We start from the raw sequence: 12,047 nt of genomic DNA, 5'->3' as shown, positions 1-12,047 counted from the left end.
TTAACCCGTTCCAAGTTGCAGCTCATGTTGCAGTTTTATATAGGTGCTTGCACAGCAGGAGGGCTCTAATGACTCATTAACGCTAACGCCGTGTTTACAAACTGTCATGGCAAAAGCTCTAGCTATAGAACTTGCACAATGGCATCAACATGCAGCAGATTTTTTGCCACATAGACTCATTTCAGACAAACAAAACCCACAAAGCACTGGTCTGACTTGCCCTGCAGAAAATAAAAATAGTGCACTGCCTCGATGCCACGTGTGAAAAATGGGATATGGATAATGTAAAGTGTTCTTTGGAAGCATCTGGAAATATATTTAAAAGCATTGTAAGAAGGGTAGTAAATGTCATGTTGGGGTTTATGCAGGAGAAGACAAGCAACCTGCAGTCGGTGTTAACTTGCTTTCTTGAACTCAATGTGACTGCACCATCTTCCAAACACCCAATCCTGCCTGCCTGGGCCCTGGCCAGCTCAGGACACTGAGGAGCAAGATCTGCTTTATTTATTCCCTTCCTTTCCAAAATAAAAAAAGGAACAAACCACCCGTGTTGCTTACAAACTTGCTTTGTAAGCAAGCTTACATGCTTTCCCATGCAGAAGTTAGTATTTTAGCGGTTCATTTGGGAGAAGACACCTTAGGAGCTGCGTGGAAGATGGCAAACACCATTTTTCACTGCAAATGCTCCTTCACCCAGAGATGTTCAGGCCACTGGAGCATCTGGGCCAGCCCCTCTATAAAAGGTGAGTTAATGCAATCCAGGCTCTCCACTGCTGCCTCATCCAGCTTCCAGGAAGGCATTTCATCTTGAAGTCTTTCAGGACTTGAAGAATGCCCTGCTTCCCCACATTATTTGTTCCACTTTCTGTCCGTTAATTTAACAGCTGGCCGGGTCCTGGGGACCACCAGCCTCAGAGGAGGATTGTGCCAGGGTGGGAGCAGGAGCAGGCTCTGTGGGAAGGGGCGCCTCTGCCTCCAGCTCGCGCTCTGCTGTCGTGGCCGCGGTGCTCACGCTGAGCCGGCTGGTTTTGAGGCCGAGTGGGCATGGCTGCATGGGTGACCATGGCTGCGGGGCAGGGCAAGGGCATGCGGGGCTGTTTCTTTGATGCAAAACGCTGAACCACCATCGGATGCCATTCTGGCTCGCTCACTAGCCACAGGTCACTTCTTGCTGTCCCAGGTCCCAGGGCTGCGTCGCTTTTCCCCTTCCTCCTCTGCAGCTTTTCTTGCTGTTGTTAGGTTGTGCGTCGAGTGGGTTTTAATCCACATAAACCAACGAGCAAATGTAAAATATTATGATCTGATGAATATGATTTTATATTGTAGTTACCTCTAGGCATTCACTTTCTTATTTCATTGTGATTGTTATAGTTCTTTTATTCCTTTCATAAAGAAAACATTTAATGTAAAAATAAAAGGAGTCATGATGATTTGGGTGAATTGCAGTGCTCAAGGCTTTCCTCCACATGTGCTTAAAGATACATATGAACTTTAATGCAAGAGCCTGCGGAAGAAACACCTCATCTATGAAATCCTGTGAAAGGCAGTAGGAGTTTGATCACAGAGCAGGAGACAGCAGAGTGGCTTCAGGTGGGGAAAGGAGAGGACATCATTACTTGCAGAGGAATTATAGAGGAATGAGGGCAGGTTAATGAACATTGGTAACGTACAGCGGTGGGCTGGCTTCAGGGGCGGTGGGGGGGCTGGTGTGGATGAGGTGCAGCTGTGGCTGGTTCCTGCTAAGTAGTTAAATAGCTCTGAGGGGATGGCAGAGGAGCACTGGGTGGAGAGAGACCTGGAAGAAGCGGAGGGAGCAGAGAGAGCGCCCCAGGTGCGGGGGGGGGGGACATGGAGAGGCCCCGGGAGAAGAAAGGGGCCTGGGTGAGGAGAGGCCGGCTGGAAGAGGAGCCTGGAGAAGGGAGAATCTGGGCGCAGCAGAGGCAAGAAGCAGGGTGGGCTGGTGTGGAGAGGATGGAGAAACAGCCCGGGCAGTAGATGAGCTTGTGAAACCTTGTGGGGGACCGGTGGCTGTGCCAGGGCAAGGTGTGGGAGCTGCTTATGGAAGCTAACTGGGATGGGGTGGTAAAAGCCTTGCTGCAGCTGCTGAGTTTTGAGGGTGCTGTGACAATTACTTTCACATTTAGAGCCAAGCTGGAGATGTCTGCCCAGCCTGGGACCTCCAGAAGGTCCATGCTAATTTACAGATGGGGGCTTCTCCTCCAAAACTCACCGTTGCTATAAACCAGCCAGCGATGCTGGTGCGACCAGCGCTGTCAGAGGCTGCTGCAGTCTGTACCCATCACTTCAGCCTTTGTATCCTGTGATATAAAATCAAACAGATGTGATTAAATCTGGTGCAGAGGGCTGGGGTGGGCCCTGAGGTTTCAGTGGAAGAGTGGCATTAATTGGTCAGGAGCAGGCTGAGCTCACCCACTCCTAGACCATCACAAGAGGCTCCATCAGGCCTCTTCAACAGATTTCGCTCTGTTGCATTAGGATCTAGTGGTGTGTGATTGCTGATGTATTTTAAGCCTTTCAGATACTGTCCGTGGATTACTGAAGGGCTCAGGCCATTTGAAGGGTCCTTTAGAGCCAACTTACAATACGGAGGGTGAACACACAGGGGATGGTCGATGGAGTCTGGACCTGGCTGAAAACTTCCCAGTGGGATTTTTCCCCAGGTCTGAGCGTGCTGTTTTGAGATCCTTGCTGAAGGTCCTCCTCACGCTGTTTTTCTGCAGCAAAAGATTACAAGGTCCCTTCTTGCTCTGCACATCCTTCTGAATAAGATGACAATGAATCTGAAAAAGAAGAAAAGCAGCTTCCCTGTGAAGGCTTAGAGTAGGAGTTGGTCTTTGTGTGGGGCTATAAAAAAATTCATGTGGCTGCCTGGCAGCATCCTCGTAGCATCCCTGCTCTGGCCATGGGGGAGTGATCACTACCTGCAGCCCACAGCTTGCGAATCTCACTGAGCCATGTCCACTGAGTGGCACTCGCCCGCTGAGCGGGGTGGGGGGACAACTGAAACCCGCCCAGGGAACGTCAGCTCTGCCAGTGCCTTTACCTTGTGAGAGGGTGCCAACAAGATGATACCAGGAACCAGATGAGAACAGGGTGTTAACTCAAGGGCAGCTGTAACCACCACACGGGGCTGAACACGGGTACAGCAGGGAGCGGGATGGCCATGGTGGTGGAGGGGGATGTTGTTCCCTCTTCCCTTCATTGCATCAGTAAATAGGCATCACAGACTGGTCCTGCCAGATGATGGCCTTGGATAATTAATAGTAATGCCTTATATAAAGGCCTCTTCAGGGCATCTGCTTAAAAGAACCATATAACATCAGTAGCCACACAGCATCTCTAAGGGACATTGAGGACCAGCCTTCTCCAGGAGATGCAAGAGCCAGAGGAACGGGGCAGTGCTGCTCCTTTAGTGAAAGTCCTTTTGTGCACAGGAGATAAGATGTGTTTCTTGGCACAAACACTCCAGGCAGAATACAGAGGGTTTTTTCCAAACAGAAGCTGCTTAGCAGAAAAAGTTCTGGAGTTGAGCGGTTCATGGTGGAAGGCAGTGCAGCCAACTCACAGCAATCAGTAACAGGGTCAGCAAATCCTCCCAGCATCTGTATTCCTGGTCAGGACCCTTCAGAGCTGTCTCCAACCAAACAAGTGCCCCAAACACCAGGGGATAACACTGCCTGTATTTAAGGAGTTTTGTTTTCATCCCATGTGGAGCCGGGCGTTGCCTGGTGCTGAAGGTAACTTCTTTCTGCCGGGCACTTGCAGCTGGGGGAGGCAGTGCTAGTGCCTTGAGAGCACAGCTCTGGAGTGCAGAGATGCACCCAAGGAGGAAGCTGTGGTTTCAAAACTTCTAAGAAACCATCGTAGGCAATAATAAGCCTAATACAAAGCCAATTACCCACTATTTTTAGAAAGCCTTTGACAGCATTCCCTCTTCAAACCCAAGGATATTTATTAATTATATTCTAAATCAGCTCACTTACCCTAGGGTTGATTCACATGTCAGAGGCGCATAATGTTACCAGCCTAAGGTTGGCGATGGCACTTCCCATACCAGCCTTCGTCACAGAGTTATTGACTGGTGCAGGTTGCAGACGGGTCACAGACAATCAATAGTGGCAGTGCCTTTAGTGACAATTAAGTGCTAAGTGTGCACTGGGCAGGATGACACAAGTTTTGGAAATATTCAGGTCACTGCAAAGTATTGATAGCAATAAATCCACGTGTTCCCGATGCAGTGGGAGCCACCTGGTTGGCAAACAACTTGTCCTGTGCATAAAGGGAGCATCAAACTGAGGAAAAGACAGTCAGCCAGGATGTGCTTAACAGCTGAGATGCGAAGGGTCTGTTGCTCCATCGCTCGGCATGTGCAGCCCTGTACAGCGGTTGCTGAGTGGAATGGCCTTGGTTTATCTCTGCTTTGCAGAGGTGTAAACAGGCAGGGGAGGAACCAGCAGTGGAAAATCAGGCTGTTCAGCATCGGAACCTCGCTTGGGCCTAGGACTCTCCACCAAAGTCCTGGAGAGGTGCACAGAGCCACGTACAACCTCCTCCAAACTAGATTTACTCTTTATTTTTAAAAGCTTTGAGGCCCAGGGCCAAATTCAGAGATGGTGCTCTGTGCGGCATAAAGTTAATATTCCCCTTACTGCCTCTCTCCCCATTTCAGAGGCTATTTTAAGCTGGGAGTTACTTTAACTTGCACCTTTTCTTCGGTGCATAAATTACACTTATTTAGCTCACTTTATGCATCAGCAGGCAGGGTGTAAGAAGTGCCCAGGGAGTCTTAGCAAACCTGAGAGGCTTTGAATGCTGCTGCCTTAGACAGCACCACTGAATTTGCCCCGTGGCATCCCAGGTTGCTGTGAGCATCGTGACCGAAAGGGCCAAGACGTGATATGAATGTGGTTATCGCCCTTCTCCTGCTTTTCTGACCCATCTGAATAGCCCATGGTGTCCTGGCCAGACTCACACAGTTTGTCTGGGGGTTCGGTAGGGGTAAAGCAGAGCCTGCTGAGGCTGCCAAGGGAAGCGTGGAAGGGCCACCAAGGCTGTACCGTCACACAGCTGGCGTGGGCTTCACAGGTACCTGTACTGAAAAGGGGAGAGAGAGCTGCCAAGTGTGTGAACCAGTCTGGGACATCTTTCTGCTGGAGGAGAAAGTCTCTAGATAGAGGACGGCAGGAGCCGTGCCAAGCAGGCGTTAGTAGCGCAGGGGTACACGGCTGCCTTAGCGTGGCCTCTGCCAACAAAAACGGCCGGTTACTGGAGCCTTCCACTCCCTGCTTGCACCAGCAAAGCCCAAACCAGAGCAGGAGCTCCAGTGGCCCCGGGTGCCACACAACTCTGCTGTGGCCCGGGAATGCCCATCTCTCTGGTGGCAAGCGATGCAATGCTCAGAGACAGGTTACAGCAAGCAGGGAAATCTTATGCAAGGCTGGGGAATGAGACAAGTGTGTGAGTGCCAGCGGCGGCGCGGTGGGACTCAGAGCAGGGAGGTGCACTGGATGTGCTCCTCAAATCGCTGCAGGCAGCTGCAGGAAAGGGAAGGCAGCATTTGCAACACACCACTGCAAACCTTTGCAGTGCAGGCACACCGTGTGGTCAACTGTTGTACCTGGCTCACAGTATATCGGGGTGGAAATGCTTGTTAATTAAAGCTACACCGGTGTGTCATGCTTCTGCTGTAGTTCAGCAGTGCTGTTACTGATCTGGCTTCCCCACACAGCTGTGTGTTCTGCTATGCTCTTCTCTAGCAGTGTAACAGCTCCGACCCTGCCCTTGTGAAAGTCCCAGTGAGTTTCTTGATCCTGGAAAATATCTTTGGTTTTAAGGGTACAGGATTGTTGCCAGGAGAGGCATCATTTTACTGTTATAGCCAGGCCTGAGCTATGCAGCAGAGATGTCAGGGATGAGGCTTTAGTTCCTGCCAGCTCTTGTCAGAGAGGAGAGGGGCAGAGGTGGACCAACCTGTGCTGAGGGATTCGCCCCAAGCTTTTCAGTTCTTTGACCTTTCCAACAAAGTTCATCATGACCTTGGGCAAGCTAGCCAACCTTTCAATCCTTGCCTGCAAAAGAAAAAAAAAAAAAAAAAAAGTCAACAAATGACACATGATACCCTTTGGTTTAAGGATCCATAACCCCATTTTCCTACCTGGGTGCCCAAGTTACACGCTCCATCTCTCCAGCTGAGTTAATACTTAACCTCTCCTTTGGAGAGGGCACTGTCCACAAGGAGATCTAGAAAGCCGCAGCCCTAAGTGTCAGCGAGCGGGAAGCCCTGGGCACCACCAGCCCAGGCAGTGACCCAGCAGGAGCCTAACTGCCCTCTCCCGCTGCCATTTGCAGCCTGTGGTGGGATTTATGTTTAAATTCCCCTTCCCTGGCATGTTCTAGGGTGCTGCTGGGGTGTCGCAGGGCAGCAGTGCTGTGTGCCTGTCCCCATGGCTGGTGGCAATCTTGGTGAGGTTTGGTGGAATCCCATAGGGCTGCTCCATCAGCAAACCAAAGAGGGTGAGAGCGTTCCCGTCCCCTCCTGCCCATGTTGGAGTTACCTGTGGGCTGACAGATGTGGAAAAAAATCGGGATGAGTTAAGGTAGATCTCAAAGTATATTTGCAAAAAAAAAAAAAAAAAAAAAAAAGGGTGCATTAGGCTTCAAGTTCCAGTGAAAGCAAAACCAATATGGCTTTTAATGCAGGACACATGTCTGCACAGATGCTTGGAATTGATTCCAAGCTAAAACCTCCTTTAAAACTCAGTTGCTTTGCGTGCGCTTCTGTTTTGCAGCAGCTAGTTAAAATGTAGTTAGCTGAACCAAATTAATTCATTCTCCTCATCAATGTGCATCCTACCTTAAGGTGAAGATAAGGACCCACTCCAGAGGTCTAACTCCGTCCTTTCCAAGGCCAAACCCTGGCTAAAGCCTCATAGTTTTGACCCTGGGATCAGCATTTGCAGCTTACCCTGTGTTTAATTCAGCGTGACAATTCCCAGGCACTCCAATGGACTGGATCGAGCCACGTGACTGCTGAAAGTGCTGCATCAATTCTTTTCTAACTATACCCAAGTTTTAATGTTTAATATTTAAACATGAAAGTTCCTTTTGAGATGTTTAAAGCAGAATTATTAACAGCCCCGTGTAGAACTGACAGGTTAACAGTGCGACAATTAAAAAGAAAGGTTAAATACATTTTCTTTTCAGACCAACTGCTGTTGCCTAAGACTAATAAATCCGCCAAGAGATGGTTTTTACAGAGTGTGAGGGGCTGTGTGTCAGCTTTTATAGGCTTTAGTTTTTCAGAAATCACCACAGTTCTTTTTTCCAGGCAGCTACAGGTTTCAGTCTATATTAAGCAAATGGGGCTTCTTCCAAAGAGTTGTGTGAATCAAGTCAGAAAGAAAAAAAAGTTGGAATATGAAAAAAGCAAAACCTACCATCTGTGGTTTTTTAACCATCCAGGCTCACCGTTTGCTCTGCTTTTTTAATTTATCATTATTCTCTGTTGTCGTGGTGGCTTTGAAAACAGAGATGCTGGAAAACAGCAGAAATTCTGCCCTCGGTTCTCTAAGGGATCAGTTCAAGTGCTAAACTCCTGTTTGTTTGTCCTTTGGGCAATAGCTGTCCTCGATGGCTGGCAGGACACAGCCCCAGAATAGCAAGGGTGTCCTGCTGGGATAGGCAGCTGGCTGCCAGCTGGGACATCCAGGCTGCTAAATGCCACCTGAACCCCTCCCGGTGCTTTGCAGCCAAAGTTTGGATTTTTCAGAAAGACACTTTCCATATATTCGTATGTGTCTAATCACAGAACAGTTAATTGTGGTTTTCACATGCTCTGTGATTACATGGTGGAATGTATGGCTGCAGGGTCAGAGGCAAAATAGTTTAAAGGGTGACCCTCCAATCACCCAGCGCGAGGTGGCCCTGCTTGAGCCGGGGTGGTACCAGGTGGCCCCCGGAGGTCCCTTCCAGCGTCAACCACTCTGCGAGTCCGCAAAAGGAGGGGCAAGGGGTGTTCATCGGGATAAATCCACCCGTGGCTATTGAACATGAGACCCAAGAACTTCAGCCTTCTGCAGACCCTGCCATTGCTGCGAGACAATGGACAGACAGGCGGAGGGGGATCTAGCTGCCCTTCCCCCCCCAGCATTCTCTTCTGGCTTCTCAGACAACACAGGACTCAAGTCAGCTCAGTCTTACCTTTCTTGTAATTGTATCACTCTTCCAGCTTCTTTTTCAAGCCATGGGAGTCCTTCCTTGCCTCTGATGGACATTGATTTGGCCCCAAATTTGCAACCATGAAAGGTCACGTGACTTACAAGTATAGGGGAATATTTACTCACTCTGTGCTTTTAGCAGGTTAAAAAAAATACTAACTTGTGTTTTAAATGAGTTACCGACAGCAGTAGCGGATGTTACAGATTATTATAAGCACATCAGTGGAAGGTATTATAAGATGGCTATAAGCCATGGTTATAATCAACCTGGGTTTGATTTATTGGACTCTATAGCAACCCATATAAATTGATTAGCCATTTATTAAAATGGCTATTAATCATGGATTATCTTTTTGTACAAATTTAGAAAACTACCTTAGTTACAATGAGACTGAAAGACGGAGAAGTCCAGCACTGAAACTTTGGGGAGACCGCCAGGCTCCTTCTCAGGCTGTATCTTCTCAGCTGCCCCTCCTGCGCGGCTCGCCGGGCCATGCCGCAGTGCCTGTGCCACGAGCGCGGCCCCAGGTACCACCTACCACCTCTGCCCATGAGGTCCCAGCAGCTGCCTGGAGCTTTCTGTCGTACACGGACACCCCACACCATGGACACAAGGCAACATCCCCAGTTAGCCTGGGTCAGCCAAGGTATATGATAGAGCAGCTGCAGCTCTGGCAGGCTCCTAGTGATCACTGGTCATTAAACCAACTTTGGAGTTGCTGATGCTTCAGAAGCCAAGAGCAGAGGGTCCCCTTTTTGTTGTTCTTTTTTTTTTTTTTTTTTTTTTGGAAGGTCAGTTTGATGGCATTAGAATGGACTTGGGGATACTCTGCTCTCTGCTTCGCCTCTCTCCTATCTGTCAGCCACATGCTCTGGTATCATCTTTTCTGCCTGCAATATATCTTAATGCACCAGTCTGTACTGATCTTCCTCCCTTCCCCGCATCCCCCATGAATATATAACCACCAAATGTGATAGGAAGAAATTACTATTGTAATAAAACCGGTTCATTACATCCTTCTAGTCAGAGGCGTTTAATGAGCACCAGGGCTGCCTAATGCTGCTATGTTCCCTTTGAGCCAGCTGCAAATGTAATATGTTTCATCGTATCCTTTAATTTACTCTTTGGAGCTGTGGAAGGAAGCAGGCAGGTCCTTCATGGGGTGGGTACCAGTGGATTAGCCGAGCCATTAAGAAATGCCTTGACCCACTGCAGCATGGCAGCGTCTTGGGTCTAGCGCAATGGCAGTTGGATTTCCCGTATGGAGCCACTGCATATCCAGATGGTTCAGGGCATCTGAAGAGCTGGGCTAGCCTGCCATATAGACAGCTACTGGGATACCTGGCTCAACAGAGATCAGCACCTCCAGAGAGAGGATTTCTCCCATCCTAAAATAGGTGGTTAAGTTGGAGCGTAGTAAGGGATGATGTAGGTGGACCTAAATCACCGGTGGGGATTGCACATGTAACTTATGGACACCATAAGACCTTCCTTTGTGGTGGTTTGACTAAGATCTTTCCCAATTTCAGGAGCTTTTGTGTTGAGTTCTTAAGCGGGGCATGCATGGTAGATGCAGCAGACAGCAATTTGCAATTCCCTTACAAAAAGCCTCTCCCCAAACCAGGCCTTAGGAATGGAAACTCTTCATTGAATTCAGAATCAGGATGGATTCAATTGCTTTTGCAGATGAAAATGCTGGACAGGTTCCAAAAATTACATTGGTTTGTATTTTCAGAATTAATTTTTCACATTACATTTCACAATGGCATTTGTCATTTAGAGTTTGAGCTCCTTGAAGAAAACAAAACATTTAAGAAACGATTAATAACCCCAATAGGAGCAAAACTCTTCGCCTGGAAGGGCAAATAACTATGTGTTGGTTACAGTGTCAAAATCTGGGACTTCATCTCCTTTATTTTCTAATATCTTTTTCAGTTTGATTCAAAGCAACTTGGCCACTGAACACCTTGGTCCTACCCCAACCCCTCCAAGAACCCAACAGGCTGAAGTGCATCTGAAACGTCACCTTGGAAAGCAGTGCTGCGTGTCGCGCCCTCGGTGTCCTGTTCCTCCCTCTGAGCATCCATTAACTCTGGCAGGTCCCACGAGACAGCCACCACCCCTGGAATTCCACTACTGCTCTCATGCTGACATCTGGGTTGGTGCTGGGCAACCACTATCGCCTGACTACGAGCACCAGCTAATCCAGGATGCCATCGTGTTTCCAGAGTCCCCTGCACCTGGAGAAGCATTTTTTCCAGAAGCCACTGGCAGTCCCAGGTGTTCAGCCCATCTCCACACAGCGCAGCCCCGAGCCCCAGCTCAGGCTGTGTTAGTTTAAAAGCCCCGCAGAGGATGAGCAAAGTCATCTGTCCTAATTCCCGACGGCGCATTTTACCAGCGCAGGGTTTTCTTCACGAGAATATTATTCCTCGATATTTCCTGTTGTTTTCACCCAGCTTGTTTATGGCAAATAGACCCTTGAGATACAGTCCTTTTGTCCGGGAAAGCTTTAATGATCTCAGAGTCATTGTGTTGGCATCAGTTTAATTCCAGCTGCTATAAGCTGGCAAGCTGATGAGAAGAGATGTGTTTATGGGATCTCCGGCTATTTTGCTGTGGTGTGCGGTGCTGTGCTAACACAGACTTACAGGGCCTTGCAGGGCCATTAATTAAAGGCACTCTGGAAAGCTATCACTAATCACTTTGCAGGTATCAGAGGGGTGAGCCTTGGGAAAAGTAACCCTGCCCTGCAGCGGGGTGTGTTTCTCTAGGGATGCCACCATTTCCAGGCTGGGATTTGGAGCATCTCCCTGTCAAATCCCTGCTGGCACTGAATTTTATGGCAGCTATCTCACCTCTGAGCTCTGGTGGCTTTGCCTGGCAGATCGTCCTGCCTCGCTGAGAGTGCAGCATCATTTTCCATACCCCAGCTGTACAACCCAGTTGTCTCAGGCAATGCCTGGAGCTTTAATTGGGGCTGGATGTGAGGATGAGGATGCTGGAAGGGATTGCATGCAGCTGTATGGTTGCTTGCCATCATTTAGCTGGGAGTGCATACCGTGGTGTGAAAGAGGGTAAACAAAACACATCTTGGCCAATTCTAACCAGTTTGTCCCTGTGAGCCACACGTGCCAAACCTTGGCTGCTGCCAGGCTTCTCGGAAGGCTTGTCCATGCAGGGACTCGCTGGAAAATTAATCTGAATTAAGCAAAAGCCTGAATTTCCCGTGGATTTGCTAAACTGCATTAAACCCCAATGTGAATTATGCTAAATGAAATTAAAACTACATTAATTTTAAGAACGCTGCCGTGTGTGTTTGAAGAACAGGTTAATCATCATGGGCATCTCTCTGCAGACAAACCGGGGAGGGGGGGAAGCCAGGAGGCGGGGGCTGTGCAGACGCCCCCTGCTCATTACAAAATGTGGGAGTCCTCTGGGCAAAAGGATGTGGTTTTCCCACCTTGAAAAGCTGGAGGAGAAGAAGAAAGCACGGTATCTCTGGGCAACGGGCCGTGCCCAGGGTTTAGGTCTGGACCGATGAGGTCTCTCCCCGGAGCTGCCAGGGGCTGAGCACCTGCCGTCCGCTCCCCGCGATGCAGAAAGCAGCACAGCTCTATCGCAGCCTCTGAGGAAGGGCAACACAGAGGATTTGCCATGAGAACTCCCTTCCTTAGTCCTAATCCGTGTCACTCTAAGTACAGCGGAGAACCAAATCTGACAGCTGTTTGAGTTTACCCCAGCACAGAAATCTCCATGTGAAACACTCAGGGCTTTTAAGCCCTGTTTATGCCCCAAAGTGAAAGCAG

The 12,047-nt window shown here is 49.0% G+C and overlaps 1 long non-coding RNA gene across 2 annotated transcripts in view; it reads left to right on the top strand.

The window, feature by feature from the left end:
* Window positions 1-11,539, top strand: part of LOC121085787 — a 159,755-nt gene extending 148,216 nt beyond the window's left edge. For both annotated transcript variants that reach the window (XR_005827189.1, XR_005827190.1), the window contains one exon: window positions 10,174-11,539. This is a non-coding gene — a long non-coding RNA (uncharacterized LOC121085787). The remainder of the gene's footprint in view (window positions 1-10,173) is intronic.
* The last annotated feature ends 508 nt before the right edge of the window (window positions 11,540-12,047 follow it).

Source organism: Falco naumanni, chromosome 3, assembly GCF_017639655.2.
Source record: "Falco naumanni isolate bFalNau1 chromosome 3, bFalNau1.pat, whole genome shotgun sequence".
Taxonomy (NCBI): domain Eukaryota; kingdom Metazoa; phylum Chordata; class Aves; order Falconiformes; family Falconidae; genus Falco; species Falco naumanni.
This window is presented reverse-complemented; position numbering and strand designations above follow the sequence as displayed.